Source organism: Panthera tigris, chromosome A2, assembly GCF_018350195.1.
Source record: "Panthera tigris isolate Pti1 chromosome A2, P.tigris_Pti1_mat1.1, whole genome shotgun sequence".
In the NCBI taxonomy this organism is placed as follows: Eukaryota; Metazoa; Chordata; class Mammalia; order Carnivora; family Felidae; genus Panthera; species Panthera tigris.
The window spans coordinates 165,614,153-165,633,081 of NC_056661.1; the positions used below are offsets into that span (position 1 = coordinate 165,614,153).

At 51.2% G+C, this 18,929-nt stretch overlaps 1 long non-coding RNA gene across 1 annotated transcript in view; it reads right to left on the minus strand.

The window, feature by feature from the left end:
- LOC122235879 overlaps nucleotides 1–18,483 on the minus strand; it is a 28,622-nt gene extending 10,139 nt beyond the window's left edge. The window contains exon 1 of the long non-coding RNA XR_006213978.1: nucleotides 18,324–18,483. This is a non-coding gene — a long non-coding RNA (uncharacterized LOC122235879). The remainder of the gene's footprint in view (nucleotides 1–18,323) is intronic.
- Between the last annotated feature and the right edge of the window lie 446 nt (nucleotides 18,484–18,929).

An 18,929-nucleotide genomic window follows, 5' to 3' on the forward strand; every position in this document is an offset into this window, starting at 1 on the left:
GCATGCCACAAATATTTTAATTAAGTGCCCGCTACACTGCCCGGCCTTATCCTCTGCATTTTATCCCAGAGGCCGTGCGGGGAAAGGAAAAACTCCCCAACAGGCTCGTGTTTCTGACAGTGAGTCGTTCCTGGGAGTGTGTGCATTCCTTACGGAAGCACATTAATACCTTCTGTTGCATTACTATTTAAGGAATCGCACGAGGAAGCATTTAGGATCTGGAGACCTCAGCAGAGGGGAAGGCGGGCATCAGCCAGCAGCAGTGAAGGCCTGGTGATGAACGGGGTCCATCTGAGAGCCGCCCCCTGTGGCCTGCCCCCAGCACCTGCTTAGACATCGCCGGCTTCACGGGACCCCAGCTTCTCCTGGAACCAGCCTTGGGTGGGGGGGAGGGGGTCGAAGGAATGTCCAATTGCTTGTGTCTAGGGGTAGGCAGTCCACGCCAGGGCTGCCCCCAAGGACTTTCCGGAAGATCCCAGGGACACAGGGTCCGAGCCAGAAGCCAAGAAGCAGGATGCCCACTGCCCCCGGCTCCCTCCGTGCTGCTGGGCAGCCATTTACCAGCCCCCCTCCGCCAGGTCTCCTTGCTGACAATGAGGGCAAAATGCCGTCCAGGGGTGGTTGTGAGTCTCAGATTGGATAACAGCTAAGAAAGTGCTTTTGTGAACCAGGGAGGACCAGCAGGGATAAGGCACGAATGTCACCACTAAAGCGAGTCCGGGTGCCAGAGCCTGCCGAGAGGCGTTCGTCCCCTGCCTGCAGCCACGGATCTGTGTGCCAAAGAGAGGACAGGACAGGAGAGAAGGAAGGCAGCGCGTTCAGGAAAGGTTGTGGATGGGCGGGTTCAGGAAGCGGCTGAGTCCGAGCTGAGCGATGCCGGGGTGGCCCGGCTGCAGAGAGATGGGGTGGGGCCCAGGTTTGGGACCATTTGTGATGGAATCGTTGTTGGCAAGTTAGGAATGTCGATTTCTTCGTTAATGGTTGGGAACACCGACGGCTGTGTGATGAACCTGAGATTCGACGGGGTTATCGACGCCCTGAGCACACCTTGCCCCCCCGGGAGGCGCTCTCCCTTCACGCCATCCCCGGTGCCATGTTCAGACACAAAATTACGGATCCCAGATGAAAACAGGGTCTGCTCCACCGTGGTAGGGCGTCTTGGGCGGAGTTTTGCAATTACGCACGTGAACAGGCCCCTCTCGTGCACGCAGACGCAGCACAGACAGTGCCATAAGTCGCTCTCAGGCCACCTGCCCCAGACTTGTCACCGGCCGCCCCTGACGCCCCCGGCAGGGCCTCTCAAGGCAGAAAAGTCGCCTGTGGTTCTCAGTCACCAGCCCAGGTCGGTCCCTGCATGCGCTCTCTGCGCTCTGGCGTAGCTCAAACCGCTGAGCTGGGAGAGGCCGCGCACGGCACGTCCTCGGACTTCCTGTCCACGGCCCAGCTGGCTGGGCACAGTGTCCGACTCTGCGGCCAGGTTCCTACCTCCTGGGGCAGTGAGCCCCGTCAGGGTGAGCACCCCTCTGGTCTCCCAGCTCCCCCAGCTTTTCAAGGAGGCCGGGGCACACGGTCCATGCTCGTGAAGCAAATGCTCGATCGAATTGAATTGATCTCCTCATCCATACCAGGATTTTCCCCTGAATTGATCTGCTCGTCTATACCAGGAATCTCCCCTGGACTCAGCACACTGGGGATGTTGGACTCACATCTCACGAGACTGCAGGTATAGACAGCCGATCACGCCTTGCCTCTCACTGCAAGGACCTAACGCTCTTTGTGCTGAGCTGAGAGCTGGGGTTTGAAGGACACGGCATTTGTTCCCACTCGCAGTGACCACAGGGAGGCAGAGAATCGTAAGGCCCAACCCACACAGGACTCGCGGCCTTTCTGCTTGATCCTCAGAGAACAGGGCGTATCCTCCTTCTCACATGTAAGCCGCTGCTGTTCACCCCGACACCCTGTTCCACAGGGATCACCCTGCCTCTGAGGGCACCCCCTTCAGGGGGACACGAGGGGCATCACCCTGCCTCTGAGGGCACCCCCTTCAGGGGGACACGGGGAATCACTCCCCTCGGGGGGCACCCCCTTCAGGGGGACACGGGGGCATCACCCTGCCTCTGAGGGCACCCCCTTCAGGGGCACCCCTTGCCAGAAGGAAAGAATCAGAGCACGGAAACAATGCGGTTCATGCTCTCCAGAGCCTTTCATTCGAGTGACGCACTGCCCCCTGCAACCGTCTGTTAGGACGACCCAGGGCGCGATACGCAGCTGTCTTCAGAGACTCAGCAGACACTGTCCAGGCTCAGACTGTAAGAGGCCTCCCAGGGTGGGCCCGGCAGTGACCGTGCCAACTAGTCACACCCTCGCGTGGACAACTGTCCCAGGAGAAGGGGCGGGCACGCACCGCAGGCCCTTCGCCAAGCCCCTCACACGATCTCTGTGCGTTCTCACTTCGAGCGCAGCATGTTGGACCCGGAAGGGCCACTGCAGACGTCTGGTCCCATTTCTCCATTGTACAGCGAACAGCCCCAGGGAGGTCTGGGATCTGCCCAAGGTCGCACATCAGTTACCGTGAAGGTTCGAACAAAACAGCAAGCCTCCTTCCTAACTGTGATCGCCGTGTCCTGTGGCCCCGGGAGGAGCACCGTCCCCGTTTCACAAATGGAGACATGAACCTGCGAACACGGTGAAAACAAATGCACAGAGGACTCCCCGAGCCTGACCGGCCCCAGCAACTCCAACACAAGGAATGTGTCCGCTGATACAAACCAAAGGAGTAGAGTCATCCTGGGAGCACAGCCCCCACAGGCACAATTCCGACGGGGCCCCAGTCGAAGGTCATCCAACCAACGGGTAATATTCAATCCACTACGCAGGGAGGCCGCCGTGCCTGAGTCAGCAAAGCAGGATCCACGCCTGTCGATGCCCCAAGGCTGCGAGACCAAAACCCAAGGACGACCAGGCACGGACAGCCAACCGGGCTTCAAGCTATAGCCACTCGAACACCGCACGCTTCCTCCAGGGAGTCCCCCGGCTCCCGCCGGCGGGGAGCTCCCTCCTGACCACTTCCAGCTTGGTGTTGCCAGATTGGAGTCGACTTCCGCTGAAATAACCCTTAAAATGATTGATGTGTCTCAACGTATGTTCTAATAGTAATTCACTTATTTCATGGAAATCCAGCCAGCGTAGGGCACCATTTCCTTCTAGCTACCTGTTAAATGGGAATATAATGGCAGGAATGAAAATACACAACATTCTGTCCATCAACCAGCCTGGACTTGTAGCAGAGGTTACACAGCAGAAATTGAATGTGGGCACGCCACAGTTAACGCTCAGGCACACTGAGTCAGTATAGACGTAAGTGGCCAGCTCGGAGGAGGATGAATGGGTATCCTTTGGAGGCCTTTGGTAGACCCACTAGCCTTTTCCAGGTCTCACTTCTTCCACCTATAAAATCAAGAAATTTTAATTCCTAATAACCTCACTCTCGGGTCTTAGATTCTCAGGGAAGACTTTGCGGGTAAGGTGGGGCTTAGGAGTTAAATGGAGAAAAGGAACATCAACCATTGTGAAACCCCAGGCTTGGAATCCATTTTTGCCAAAGCCAGGCATATCTTTTCCTCTGAACGACATTAGACAATCTCTAAAAGTCTTCATTATTTTCGCTTAAAAAACCCTTTCTCTCAATCAATGTAGTCTTTCCTAAGGAGTGTGGGTCAGTCACTTGGGATACTCCAGCAAAGCCAGGAGGCAGAGGGCACGGGCACTGGGGGGACGTTATGTGGTAGGTAATCATTTCAATTACCAGACTCCGTTCTTTTGTCTCCAGCTTCATTTTCTGTTGTAATTTATCAGTTAGGCTGAGACTGGCTCAGCTCTTGGAAAAACAACCCCATCTCTGTGTAAGAGACACTGCCAAGAGGTAAATGTTTTAAAGAGGAAAATCATAAAGCATCAAGGATGGAGAGGGTATTTTAGGGAAGGTGACTCCTCTTTTCTCAGGATTATACTTCACAGAGAATCATTACCGTTCCCCTTGCCAAAGGCTTGAAAACTCATCTCTGCTTTCACTTTTACAGCAATTATTAATATACCACCACTCACGTTTCCGTCCTTCTTAAACCACCAATATTTTAGCCTGCACATCCCCTAAATCAGTTATGGATACACCGGGGCAAGGTCAGAAATGCATATACAGTACAGACGGTTAACCATCCACAAAGCAGTTAAACACAATTAGGCACGGCTTGCGTTAGCACAAGGTTGCCGATAAGCCAGGCAACCCCGCTTAGGCTTGCCCCTCGCGATCCCCTCCACACGTGCCCATCGATGAATAAAAAGACAGCTACCAAGCCCTTACTCTCACCCCAGTCCCCCAGCCGTAGTTCAGGTGTTGTTTAGAATACATTAGAAAAGGGATGCAAGGAGTTTATCATTTCAATAAGGAGCCACAACTGTCAAATCAAAAGAACTTGAAGATCAATGCCCTATATAGGAATTGTGAGGAAGAAGAGATTAGGATTTGTACAGGTAGATGAGAAGACTCAGAAGGAGGAAGAATGAAGGAGACAAGCCAGTCTTGGAAAAAGGTGTAAGATGTGGTGGTGCACGAGAATGCAGGGATGGGTCAGGCAGTGCAAGTAGCACAAAAAAGGGGGTGGGGGCAAAGGTAGGAGCCAGTAGCGTGTGAGAGAGGGGGGGCTGGAAAGGGCTTCACCAGTTTGAAGCAGAAGTCATGACACAGGGTAAGAGTGAATGAATGAATGAATAAATAAATAAATAAATAAATAAATAAATAAATAAAATAAATAAAAGTTAAAATACTCCTGAGACCCTGTGTGTGCCCTGCTCAAAAGGATGATGTAAGACATGACCCCAGTTCTCAGTGAACTGAGATAAGTAAGCTTGTGACATATGCCACATCTTCACTGCCCACTCATCTGTCCATGGACACTTAGGTTGTTTCCATGCCTTGGCTGTTGTGAATGATGCTGCAGTGAACATGGGGGTGTAGATCTCTCTTCCACACTTGCTTTACATTTCCTTTGGATATATACCCAAAAGTGGGGTTGCTGGATCATATGGTAGTTTTACTCACTTCTTTCCTAAAGTCTGGCAATCTGTAGTTGATTAATACCTGTTGTTAGACCTTTTTCTCATGAGCTCTTATATGTTGTATTTGTGCTCTTGTTTTATTGAGGTAAACTGTGTGAGTGGTTTTAAAAATTCATGATAATATGCTTTCTTGTGATTGTTGCTTACCTCTAGGCAACGGTTTTCCAATAGAAGCTTCCACTTACCAAGTGTTCATCCCGTTAACTTAATACATTTCTCTCTGGTATTTTAAAATAGACCTTTTAAATTATAATTTATCATTGAATAAGGAGCTTTCTTCCCATGTGTCATTTGATGAAGCTACACATAATCCAAGGTCATATTCTAAGCCAATAGGAATTCTCCTTTATGTTCAGGGTTATCTCTAGGAATACGCTCAATTAGACTTACTTTGCTCTGGCCAATCAAAGCGGCAGTGCAGGGCCGCTCCTAGTATAAAGCTTCACCCCCCCCCCAAGCCCCCACCTCTCCAGCACACAGAGATATACACATTACAAACATAGCTTACGGCATCAATTTCAGTGGAGCCCCGCCTTCTCTGATCCCTGAGACCGTGTGCCACACTGCACCCAGAGAACTCCTGCTGCCAGCCCAATCATCTTCCCTCATTCCAAACAAATAATTACTGGTTTTCCCCATGGGCTAGGTCACTTGCTCTGGAGAGGGTGGCTCTGACTGCATGTCCTGAGATCTGCAGCTGGGGGTGGCCTCCCTGAAGGTCTCTCCGGGCTTCTCTTTGACCTTCTCTCTCCTTGGCAGCCTTCCCTCAAATATTGTATTTCAGGCTTACAGATGTCTCCTGATTTTGTTGTAAAGATGGCATTTGCATTTTTATTTTTCCATTTTCTTGCTGCTTTTGGGTGATTTTCAAGATGATATGATGGAAAATGCCATCTTTACATAGCTAATTCTAAACAAGAATGTCGCAATAAATTCAGAGTGGAATTTTAAATACAGAGAGGAAAACGGGAAACGGTAAGACTTCCCGAGGTCTGGAGTCATGAAGGCCTTCAGGCACACACACACAGCAGAGGCTGGGCCAGGTGCAGGAGACCAGAAGCCTGCTGGGAAAGGCTTCTCTCCCCGGGGCCAGTGCATAGGGCCCCACACTCTGCACAGGTCAAGTGCAGCCACTCCGGGGTTTGCAAGAGTGATGTGACGCTCTCACCCAAAGAAACTAAAAACTGTGTCCTCACAAAGGCAAGAGGCCAGATATGAGAGCGAGCCTGTGGAGATCTCTTCCGGCTGGCAGCGGTCTGGGATGTCCACACTCAGCATGGGGTCGTGACATCAGCAGCGTCCGCACCTTGAACTTTTCTTTGCCTTTTATTTCATTCTTACCTTTTAGTGGAGCCCCTTTTATAAACTACAGACTCTCAGCTTTCCTAGAATAAAATAAAAACTACTTTCTGCCTTATTTTGTCCATGATCGGGCCACGTAGAACAGCGTGAAGAGCAGAGATGAATAAACACAGCATAATTCAATGTCGTGTGTGTGTGTGTGTGTGTGTGTGTGTGTGTGTGTGCGTGCGCGCGTGCGCACATATGCATCTGGGTATGTCTGTGCATGTGTGTGTACCTGTCTGTGTGTCCATGTGCGTGCACGTGCGTGAGACAGAGGTGAAGGAGACAAGCCTGCCTCTGGTTGCACGAGTGTCGTCTGTGACCAGACCGCTCACTTCCCGGCCTCCACTTTGCTCAGCAAGACAAGCGTGGTTACAATGCCAGCCAGTGAATGAGAGGCGAACTGGACTTAAACAGGCCTGGGAGGAGAAGGTCCTTAAGACAGTGGGAGTGGAGGGGTTTGGCGCGAGAAAAGTGGAGAGCCTAGAGCACCAAGTTAAAGAGGAAACACCCAAAATGGCTATCTTATGGATGTTGGAGGGCTCACCCCATTGTTCCCACTACTTATCTAATTCTCCCCAGATGGCTCCAGCATTCTCCAGGTTGGGCCGAGCAAACGGCACGGAACCCGCCCAGTCACACGCTGTGCCCCCCGGGGCCGAGGAAGGAGCCCTGTGCCTCTGCGCACCGTGCTTGTCTGAGCTCAGGCCATACGATCCTGATGCATAATTAATGGCGGGAAATGCATAACCCCATTTTCTGTTGTTTCTGATTACCAGATGGCTCAATAACAAACTTTCTTTTCCAAGAAAATATCCCACTCTGAGACAGATATTACCCAAAGCTATAACCAGACCCTCCAGCTTCACCTTCAGGGACAACCACGGCCGGGGGATCAACGCTGCGGGAGAGACTTCCCGAGAAAGGGGACAACGCGAGCTGATGCCCTGTAAGAGCCAAACATTCCCTGGCCACACACAACTCCCGTGAGCACGACCACAACCCAGGACAAGAGGCAGGAGCGTCTGCCGGGAGGACACAGGTCAGCATCGCTGGGCCTCACCCCCTGTAACCAACCGCCCTCAGGCGGCCTGGTGCTGCGCTCACTTCAGGTTTCCTGTGAAAAAGTGCCAGGACCGGGGTGCCTGGGGGACTCAGTCGGTTGAGCGTCCAACTTCGGCTCAGGTCATGATCTCACGGTTTATGAGTTCGAGCCCCGCGTTGGGCTCTGTGCTGACAGCTCGGAGCCTGGAGCCTGCTTTGGATTCCGCATCTCTCTCTCTCTCTCTCTCTCTCTCTCAATCTGCCCCTCCCCTGCTCGTGCTCTGTGTCTCTATCAAAAATAAATAAACATTAAAAAACACTTAATAGAAAAAAATAAAGAAAACATGAGTGCCAGGACCCTCCCCAGACTCTAAATTTATTATGATTCCTTCAGCTGATGCTATCGTGTGCTTCCCTTCTAAGTTTCCGTGGAAAGCGCTCTCTGAAGTCCATCTATATGACAGCACCACAAACAAGAAAAGAGAAAATAGTAAGTGTATGTGTTTACTTACGTGCTCTCGTCATTCAGTAAGAGAGAAAAACGCTGGCCGATGCCCTCACTTATAGCAAGAAACACTGAGTTTCTCGGGGAACTTGTTATTGTCTCCAAGTTGGTTTTGGTTTTAAAGTAGTTTTTCGTCTGTTGTTTGTTTGCTTCCCGTGGGAGAGTGACATCAGCAAGCCACCCGTGAGTGTAAATATACCCTATTCTTCAAAGATGCTGGACCCAGAACCCAGAAGCCTGAGTGTGAGGCCCAGGTTGCTACAGGCAGCTGGGTGCTCGCCTCCCGGGGCCTCAGGGTCCCCACCGTACAGACAGTGGGGTGCGTTCACCTGCCCCACGCTCCACGGATGCAGACCACGGGTGTACGAGGCACTGGCTGTGCCACGTATGGGGGGCCCTGCTCCGGGGGACTCGGCCCGACGTGTTACAGGACGCAGGCACCTCCCACCTGCCCAGGAGGAAGGAAAGCTGACTCAACTGGGGCCCTTTGTATGGTACCCCAAATTCGGTGTTCCCCCTGTCGGGAACATTCTGCGTGGAAAGTCTTGACCTCTGAGCACCGGCTGGATAGGATGTGAGTTGCCACTGAGTGGGACCAGCTCTCCTCAGAAAGTGACCAGAAGTCTGAGGAGAAACTAGCTTCATCATTTCTTCCTGGAACAAAACCGAAACTGAGAAACACCCTCCCCGCTGATAATCAGTACGGGGAGGACGACGGCTTGTCTCCTAAAACACAAAACTTAATTCCCTGTAGACCTCTAGGGACTGAGCAGCCCCTCCCGCTCTAGCTCACAATAGTGCTGGCATTTTCGCCGCGCGGTTGAGCGTTTGACATGAATTATGCGAGGCCAAATGTATTTCATCTGGGTTGGTTCAAGAAATTACAAGTGTCCTAATACCCAGTGACAGAAGCTGACATATCAAAGGATTCATAGAAACACCAACAAAAAATAAACCACCATTTCGCTGCCCCTCCCCAAAACTAAATTCCTCATTTTACAAAGGCCATATAATCCTTTCGTTTTCAAACAAATACCACTGCATCATTGTTATGCTAGCGTAAGCCAGCATAAACCTTGCAACAAGGGGTACGTCCAGCGTGCTCTTTAATAGCCCTGCTGGTGGGGCTCCCGCCTGACACGGGACTGCGGTGGCATCGTGTCAGCTCGACCCCGTGGCCAGCCACGGCAGCACAAAGGATCCACCTGAGAACTTGCCACAGGAAACTGTGCACGGTGTTTTCCTGCCCCATAAAAGGAGGGGGAAACAGCCATTAAATTAATTGGCGCTAAAAGCATGTAATAGTTATCTAATCTATTAATTTTTAGTTGAATATTAACTCCAGTGTCTGCCATGACACGCATTTGACCTGCACAAGGAGCCAGGTCACCACCTCCGTCTTTGAAAGGAGACGAGGGGTTGGGGAAGCCGGGGGGAGGGCATTCTTTCGCTTTGACCTTGTATTCGAAGACTGTGTTTGCTTTTAGACAAGTATTGACTTTACGTGGGGCCAACCTCGTGGAGCCTGATGTAGCATGTTCCTCCGTAAATTTTAAAGGACCGCAGGTTCGAGAGGTAGCTTTTAACTCTCAGACATTTGAAAAAGTTAAGGTGATTCCATCATTCTTCAAAGGAGGAAAGAGCGTCAGTTCCCAAGGAGGGAGAGCGGGAAGGGTTGCCCAGGGCCTCTCAGCAGGACAGATGAGGGCACAGAGGCCCCAGGTCTGCTTTCCTCCTCTGTGGTCCCCTCATTTTCTATCCTGCATTCCAGGAAGGAGGGTGAGCTCCAGAAGAGAAATCATAGCAATAGCAACAGTGCAGTTTGCTTGCGCTTTTGAAAGATGTGTCTAAAACCAGAGTGATTCTCTAACCCGTCAACCTCCTACTGAAGAAAAATCATTAAAAAAATATACAATTCTGTGGAAACTATCTGATGGTCTGACCCACATAAAGGACTTTCTTCCCAATGATCGGAGGGGCCGGGACCAGCACAGATGGCCTCTGGCCGAGGCTGTCCAAGCGGGAGTCCTCATGCCCTTCTGGAAAGTCGGGCACTCCCTGGGCAGGCATTTTCCTACACCTTGAGTCCTGGATCTCGGACCTGCACAGCCCTGGATTCACGGCGCAACAAAGAAGGTTGGGTATTTCCACAAGCAAGGAGTCTCTCGGTAGTTTTCCTCTGCCCAGGGGCTCATGCCCGAGCTGTACGGCATATTCAGGGGCAGAGAAGTGTCCACCCGGTCTGGCCGGTCTCTGGCCAACCGGATGCATTTGTCATTCTTTGGAGCTAGGCAGTGGTCAAGCCTCTAAACCCTGCAACAGGAAGCTTCTGGAATGACTGGGCTGTTCTCCCACCTGTCCTGGAATGTCGTGATGCCTGCGTGGGAACAAGTCCAGCATGAGGATATTCTGGGAGAGGCCGCCTGCCTATAATCGGACACCACCTATCGAACGGCCGTCACTTGTCCTGAAATCAGAAGCATCTGCAATCCAGCAGCGCTGCCTTCGGAGGGCGTCTCTGACCCATAGCTGCCTTTTCCACAATGACAGGGTGGAGGAATCCAGGGCAGAGATGCCCCCGGGTCCTGCAGGTGTCCCCCCCTCCTCAAAACAACAGGGAGAAGCCCCGAGCCACCCCTGCTCCTGGCCCACGGCAGCGGGGACTGTGTACCCAGAGGGGCCCAGGGGACAGGCACAGCAGAAATACACTTTGCACACGAGAGCCTGGGCTCAGATGACCACCCGGATGTGCACGTCCACAGGTGCGACTGTGCGGGCCCGTCTCACTTAAATGCCCGCTAACATTTGTCTTGTGGGAAAGACCCCCTTGCGAAAGTCAGAACAGCTTCAGACACTCCAGCCACGTTCCCTGCCCCTCCAGCGGCCCCAGCGCCCCCCCCCCCCACCGAAGGCTGTCATGGGAGAAAGAAAGGCCACACTCCAACCTGCTGTGTCCCCCTCCTCCCAGCATGGCACCTCCTGCCCAGCCACTCCTCCCTCTCGTCCCTCTGTTTATATTTTGTCTGGCTCAGCTTTAGATTGTGTGAAAATATCTGACACTCCACCACCAGAAGCATGAAATACTGAGTGAGATTAGGGTAGCTGGGGGTGGGGGGAGGGGGGTGTCCTGGAGCAGGTGGTCCGGGGTCTCTGTGCATGTGGGAAACCACTGTTTTTCATTTGTTCATCTTCTTGGATGATTGCTGCTTTGCATGTCATTTTTCCGTTATTCACTTGTGACATCCGTTATGCATAACGTGGACCACCGCGTTTAACTCGATGAAAGACAGTATCGTTATCCCCACTTGTAAGATAAGGACAAAGCCACAGGGAGGCCCAGCAGCTCATCTGGAGTGGAAGAGCCAGTGAGAGGGTCTCTCTGGCCTCAGGGCGGGGGCGGGCGGCGGCGCTGGGGGCCGAGGCCCATGTCCCTGTCCCTGTCGGAGTGACAGCAGCAGTGCCCCGGAGCTGGTTAACTGGCTCGTGTTAATAAAGCTGTAGTCAAGGCTCTGCAGGACGCTCTGCCCTGTGGCTGAGCACAGACCCCGGCTCCGGCCGCAGATGCTGGAACGAGTCACTCTGTACACGTCGTTCCAAGTCCCTGGCTCCGTGCTGCACCTCCCGCCCTAAGAGGAAAGTTTCCGCATCTCCAACCCCAGGGCCCGAGCGGGGCTCCAGAGGCCCTTAGGGGATCTCCTGGGTCACGGCCACTGACAGCCAATGTGGCAGCTCGCCCCTCTTCTTCCTGCTGTGCTCCAGGCCCCACGTGCTCCTGTCCAGCTGTGGCCCCTCCAGGTCTGGGGGAAAGCCGCACCAGATGGCCCCTCCTCTCTCCTCCCTAGTGTGTCCTCTGTTTTTAAATAAAGGTGATTTTCATCTCTGCCTGACGGGGGTCACGTGCTGTGAATTATTCTTTCCGGAAGTTAGAATGCGTACCTACTTCTCACCATCTCTGCAAACGCCAGCGTTCCCAAAAGGGTGCCAGGCAGAGAATGCGCCCCACGTTGCTTGACGCCGTGATTCCAGCCTCCTCCTCTGGGCTCTGACCCAGGACGCTGGGGACCCCCAGCCTCCCTGCAGAAGGCAGGCCTATTTTTCCATCAGGGGCGCCAGAAAGGGAAACATACCGAAGAAAACCAGTGTCTCGGCTCTAACGCCCTATGTCCTGGCGGGGGGAGAGTTTTCCGGATGTGGAACCGTGGTAAGGGCCAGTGACACGGCTACAGGGGTCGTATCAGCACGCCCCCTTAGGCTCGCTACCTGTGCGCACCAGGTGCTCTTATGGGCTCTGACCACCGGCATGCATCCCCTGGGGAGCGGGGAGAGCAGTACGCGGCCAAGTGCAGCTCATTTGCAGGGCCCAGCACTGAGAACAGCTGCCTTCCATCATTTCCCTCCAATTAATTTGGGCAAATGTGTCGCCGCCTCAGCAGACAGCAGGTGTTGATTATAATGACATCAAGCAATATTTATCAGGTGCCAACATTTAATGGGCTTTTGCAAAATCAGAATGGTTTTGTAACTGACAATGAAGTGTCCATCTGAGCCAGAAAGTGTATGCTAGCTTATGTGATTCCTGTTTGATTTGGGCCAAATGAAAAGATCGCTCTAAGGCGAGCTGTGCTTCTCCTGAATTCTTGTCTCACAAAATAGCAGCGTGCTTCACAGATAAGAGCCATGACTTTCAGAAGAGGTGGGGATTTACAAGTATGTTTGGAATTCAAAAGGACTAGAGACACGATGGTATGTGTCTCATTCTGAGCCCGAAGTCCTTTGCAATGGAATGAAATGCTGAAATGGGGGCAAAAATTGGTTTCTTTTCCTTTCATGTGGGAGGGAATGTGAAGGTATTTATAGCAGCTCTCTCAGAAAAGATAATCTGTAGTTACGCAGGTTATTTATTATGCCAAACCAACACTGTGCTTGAAAAGTAATATGTGTTACTGTAGAGACGGCACACAAAACTGTGAGATTTGTTTTTTTACTAGAAAAAAATCACAACTGTATTCTATTCACTGTCTTCTCTGCAAAAGAGAACCCAATTCTCCAAGGGCCACCGAACATGTTTCCAGCCATCCTGTTCTCCCAGGACAGGCTTCCCCGACTCCTGGAGGTCTGGCCCAAACGTCTAGATGGTCGGTGATGCCCAAGCAAACCTGGGCTGTGGCAATTAACGGGAGAGGAAGGGCAGGAAGCACAGAGACGCTGAGAGCTCTCACGACAAGTTTTCCCAAAAACGCTGCCTCTGCACAAGCTGCCATCCAGCAGCACTTAAGCTTGGGGCACGGTGTGCCGAGAGCAAATCTTACGAATGGGTGTGCCCCACAGCCAGACACACAAGTGAGTGTGCCATTTGGCCTGTAAGTGGCATCGTATATGCCACCGACACCGCCCTTTAGAACCGGGCTGTGTTCGATGTAGGGCTGTGTCCCCCTGCGGACATCACCAGCCCATCCTTCGTCTCCAGAGCTGTCCCCAGAAGGTGAAGCGCTGGGCTGTGCTCGAGCCAGAGCCAGGGCGCTGCCCCCGCCCCACCCCCGCTCCACGGGGGCTGCCTCCACTCCGTCCACCCCAGGCAGCCATCAGCTGGGGCAGCGGGGCGCTCGGCGTAGTGTGTGGTCTTGCCAGGCAGGCAGAGAAGGACCTGGCTGTCTGTTTACTATTCACCATCCCAACAAAGGCACAGAAAAACATACTTTACTTAAAAAAGAAAATGACTAAATGGTGCTTTTGGAAATAGGTACAACACAATAAGGGGCGCCTGGGTGGCTCAGCAGGTTAAGCGTCCGACTTCAGCTCAGATCACGATCTCACAGTGTGTGAGTTCAAGCCCCACATCAGGTGCTGTGCTGTGCTGAGCATGGAGACTGCTTGGGATTGTCTCTTCCTCTGTCTCTGTCCCTCCCCCTGCTCGTGCTCCCCTCCCTTCCTCTCTCTCTCTCAAAATGAATAAATAAACTCAATAAAAAGAACTAAGTACAACACACTGTAATTAAGTTTTTAAGTGAGTGCTCCAGTTAGAACAAAGAATAAGGATATCAACAGTAAGATGAGCCAGGAGTGACAGCGCACGCCCAACACTCGCACTCTCTCAAGTCCCGTATGTGTCCTAGACGGGGGCCACTAGTCTGGGTCCAAGTTTCTAGGGTCAAACAAACAGGGATGACCGCTTCCCATGTACCCAGCACCAGGCTAGCAACGGACGCGTGGTGGAGAGCAGAACGGCTTCAAGATGCGTGCGCTCTAGCAGGGCAGACAGGCCGCAAGCACGAGTCAGTACATCCGTGCAGAATGTAGTGTGCCAAAGAATGTGAACACCTGTGTTGACAGAGGGCGGCGGGGGACCTGGGATGGAGGGTGATGCCCCTAAACACATCCTGAAGTTTGAGAAGGAGCCACATGTGCCGGGAGGGGGTGAAGCTTTCCCGGAGAGATGGGAGGGTGGGTGTGAGCGCTCTGAGGAGGAAGAACGACCCCTACAGGGTCCCGCAGAGAATCCAGGGGTCTATGAACCCATAGGGAAAGCACATCTTTATTTTCGCTGAGCTGTTACTGAACTCTAGTGCCCCGTCAGTGATGAATGTAGGCAACCAAACCCGTCACCTGTGAGATCACAGAAGATTTCACGTCAAGTGACGATTGCTGAAGATCTCCTAAAACCGTGCCCAGGCTCAGCACCGCCCCAGAGCCGCGGTGGCACAAAGCCACCAGGTCTTATAACTGAGTGATTCTGCTCTAAAAGTACATATGTTACTATGCCTCAAAGTTGCTTCATATTTCTACAACATATGTTCCTCTGAAACAACACAGCTCAACATGATTTGCTTCCTTTGAAATTCTATGTGTGTTATTTTATGCAAGGAGAAATCTTATTTGGGGAAGGGGCCCAGAGGCTTCATCAGAGGTCTGTGGACAGTTAATTTTAGAAATAACAATAAAAATAAGAAAACTCTAGATGCACTAAGTCTCTTTTAGAGGTTTCTCCATCAATGCCATTTCTTGCAAATGAACTTTTCATAATAAGTGAATAGCAGTGACCTCCTTGAGAACAAAAAAAATAGGAAAAAGAAGAAAACCACCTCTATAGAATTTAAAAATGGTGAAATTCGATGTCCACTTAGAATCTATTGCCTCTAGAAAACTATGGATGGGAGAGAATGCTCTCAACCAGATACAAGACATCTGCAAGAGATCTACATCAAGCGTCCTCCTGTGTGAAATGTCAAAGTTCTCTCTACGAGGTGGGGAATGTGGCCCATCCTCACCACTTCTGTTCAACAGGACACTGGAACGTCTACATGCTTCCATAAAGCAAGGAAAGGAAACTAAATGTGCAAGGATTGGTACAGAAAAGATAAAACTGTCATTATTCACAGTTGATGTAACTTTGCTAAGGATACAATCCAAGAGAATCTATAGATAAATTATTAGAATTAATACATGAATTTAGGAGGGTTACTGGATTGTGGTCAACCTATAAAAATCAATCGGCTCTCTTCGTACGGACAGCAAACAAATAATTTCTAGAAAAGAGAGAAGATAACAGGGCAAATGCTCGCAGGGTCCTGTGCTGTGTCCCACTGGCCAGCCTGATTTCAGCACGACTGTGGTGGACAGCTCCACGCACACGCACTGCCCCACGTCAGGCACACACGTGGGGCCTGCTCGTCTGCTCCCGGCGTTCGTCCAACACCTGGAAACCCTCTTGGTCTGTGCACAGACACTCAGAAGTGCAGGGACAGCAACACCCCTGGAGGTAACCCTCAACTACTGCGGGAATGGGACTGTTGGCAAATGTCCCAGCCTGTCCTCTGGTGGGAAAATCCTAGGGCCCATTCCGTTTCCTGTGAGACTGGGTTCCGGTTGTCCACAGCGGTACCAGCTCAATAACACCTGCGGTACTGGCTTTCCTCTCCTCCTGTCCCATGCCTGCTGCTCTGCTTCTTGGGACCACATTCTAAATAAGCTACCTGCCCTCTTATCCTTGTCTCAGACTCTTCTTTAGTAGAGTATAAACAAAAACCATTTACAGTAGCGTCAAACAGCATGTGTCACTATGAATGAAACTTACAGAAGGTACGCAAGACTTCTCTGCAGAAAACTAAAAAGCAGGATTATAAGTTAAACGACTAAGTAAGTTCACGTATTTGTGGACTGGAAGACTACATATTGGTAAGGATATATATTCACCAGAATTGATTTATACATTAAATACAATGCTAATCAAAACCCAGAAGGCTTTTTATAGAAACTTGACAAGCTGATTCTAAAATTACATGAAAATTCAAGGAGCAAAGAATAGCCAGCATGCTCTTGAAAGAGAACAAAGCAGAAGACAAGTTCTACTAGACATTAAGATCTTTTAAAGTTATAGTAATTAATATGATGCGGGATTGGTGAAACAATAAACAAACTGACAATCAGAACCGGAGGGACAGCCAGAAATAGACCCCTAAATGTACAGTCACTTGGTTTAATACAAATGCGGCACTAAGACGTGGGGAGGAGTCATTATTTGTGATGAAAAATTCTAGGACAGTTACATACAATATATATTTTTCAAGGCCTTATTACTTCACACTGTGCATATAAATCAATTACACGTGGTTTGGAGAAGGAACCACAAAGAGTAAAAACAAGGAATCTTGTTGAAAATAACATAAGGAAAAAACGTTTACTCTTTCTACTTATAATCAGGTTTACTGTCTACTCTTCGCTAGTTGAGGGCACTAAAAAATTAACGATTGCTAAAACAGTGTTGTTCATGCACCTTTATAAACATAGGACAAACACTTTAGTCTCACGTCACGACTTTCACTTTGAATCACATTCCAGTAGTAACATCAAGCCTTAGTCTCTCTGTGTTTTCTTGATGTACTTTTGCCAAATCCCACTCATACTTCAGGTCCGTAGTTCATGAGCGGTTTGCTCTTCTTTCCGAACCGTGATGATAGGCCTTGTTTTTCATTCAAAATCGTAACCCTTTTGTATTTATTGTTATAACGGATCTTTTATTTCTTGTTATATCTATAATTTCCATTTTATGATTTCTTGTTGCTCCTTCGTTTTCTATACTTTAAGAAACGGAATTTAAACGGCCTCACTTAAGAAATTATAACAAACTAGAAAATATCTAGAAATGTAAAGCATCTTGGGAAATGTGCCGGGCGCACATGAAGAAGATTTAAAAACTTACCTGAGAGATGTAGAAAAGGACCTACAGAAATGGAAAGATACAGCATGTCTACCTCGCGTGTTAAACTAAGGATTGTACCACTACCAACCGTCGATTTGTGTGTGTCTTGCAATTTCATTTACCATTTCCATTTCTAAGAGCTTGACTGCAGTTTTTATAATTAGATGAATGAGTCTAAAATGTATACAAAAGTTATCTGGCAAAAAGTATCAACGTAATTGAAAATTTCAAGGTAGGGGCGCCTGGGTGGCGCAGTCGGTTAAGCGTCCGACTTCAGCCAGGTCACGATCTCGCGGTCTGTTAGTTCGAGCCCCGCGTCAGGCTCTGGGCTGATGGCTCGGAGCCTGGAGCCTGTTTCCGATTCTGTGTCTCCCTCTCTCTCTGCCCCTCCCCCGTTCATACTCTGTCTCTCTCTGTCCCAAAAATAAATAAAAAACATTGAAAAAAAAAATTAAAAAAAAAGAAAATTTCAAGGTAAAACATGCACTCCCGAGCTCACTCACTCTCCCTCTCGCTCAAAACTAAAAAAAAAAAATAAATAAATAAAAACTTTAAAAAATAAAATAAAAACAAGTTAATTCAAAGAAAAGAATTAACAAGACTGCATTTTCCCTATCAAGCTGGCAGAGATTAAAACCCACTTCTGTTACGTCTTTGGGGGAATGGGAAGTGTCGCCTGCTGACAGTTTTGGTGTAAAGTGTAGCAAAAGCCTTGAAAATATGAGGCACGTTGGTCTGGAGGCTTCAGGGCCAAGGGACTGACACTAAGGCGTCACGGAAGGCTGCAGAGACAGCCATCAAAGCACGGATTCCGGGACTGAAAACCGGGAAGACGGTATTCACCGGGAGGGCGACGAAATAGTTTCGCCATTCCCTGCAACGGAATCATCTCGTTGTTGGAGAACACTGAAACACGTGGGGAAAAGCCAAAGGAACATCACTGGCCCAAAAAAAAAAAAAAGTTTCTCAAACAGAAATCGTGTGTGTGGTGTCGGGGTAGCGGGAGGCAGAGACGGACAGAGGCACAGGGAACCACCAGCGCTCTTGACCACACACCGTTACATACGCTCGTGTCCCTTGTGCAGCCCTGTTTCCAGAGGACGCGCCCACAGCTGATACCTGAGGCCCCTGCCGAGCTGGGCCCTGGCGCGATGAGGACGAGCAGCTGGAAACGGCTCCGGGGGGCACAGAGAGGGAGCCCGTAAATGCCCGCGGCAGGCGCCCGGGCCACACCCGTGGGCCCCACCTGAGGGATGAGAAGAAGGCCGAGGTGTTTACCCAACGCGGCCACCGCCGAGGGCCGCCGAGGGCCGCCGAGGGCCGCCGGGCACCGCCGAGGACCGCCGAGGACCGCCGAGGACCGCCAAGCACCGCCGAGGACCGCCGAGGACCGCCGGGCACCGCCAGGCACCGCCGAGGGCCGCCGAGGGCCGCCGAGCGCCGCCGAGGACCGCCGGGCACCGCCGAGCACCGCCGGGCACCGCCGAGGACCGCCGGGCACCGCCGGGCACCGCCGAGGACCGCCGGGCACCGCCGGGCACCGCCGGGCACCGCCGAGGATCGCCGAGCACCGCCGAGGACCGCCAAGGACCGCCGGGCACCGCCGAGGACCGCCGAGCACCGCCGGGCACCGCCGAGGACCACCGAGCACCGCGCACCAGCGTCCGCCCACTGCGTGGGGCTGCCAGCGAGGGCCCGCGGCCAGAGCAGGGCTCAGGGAGATGG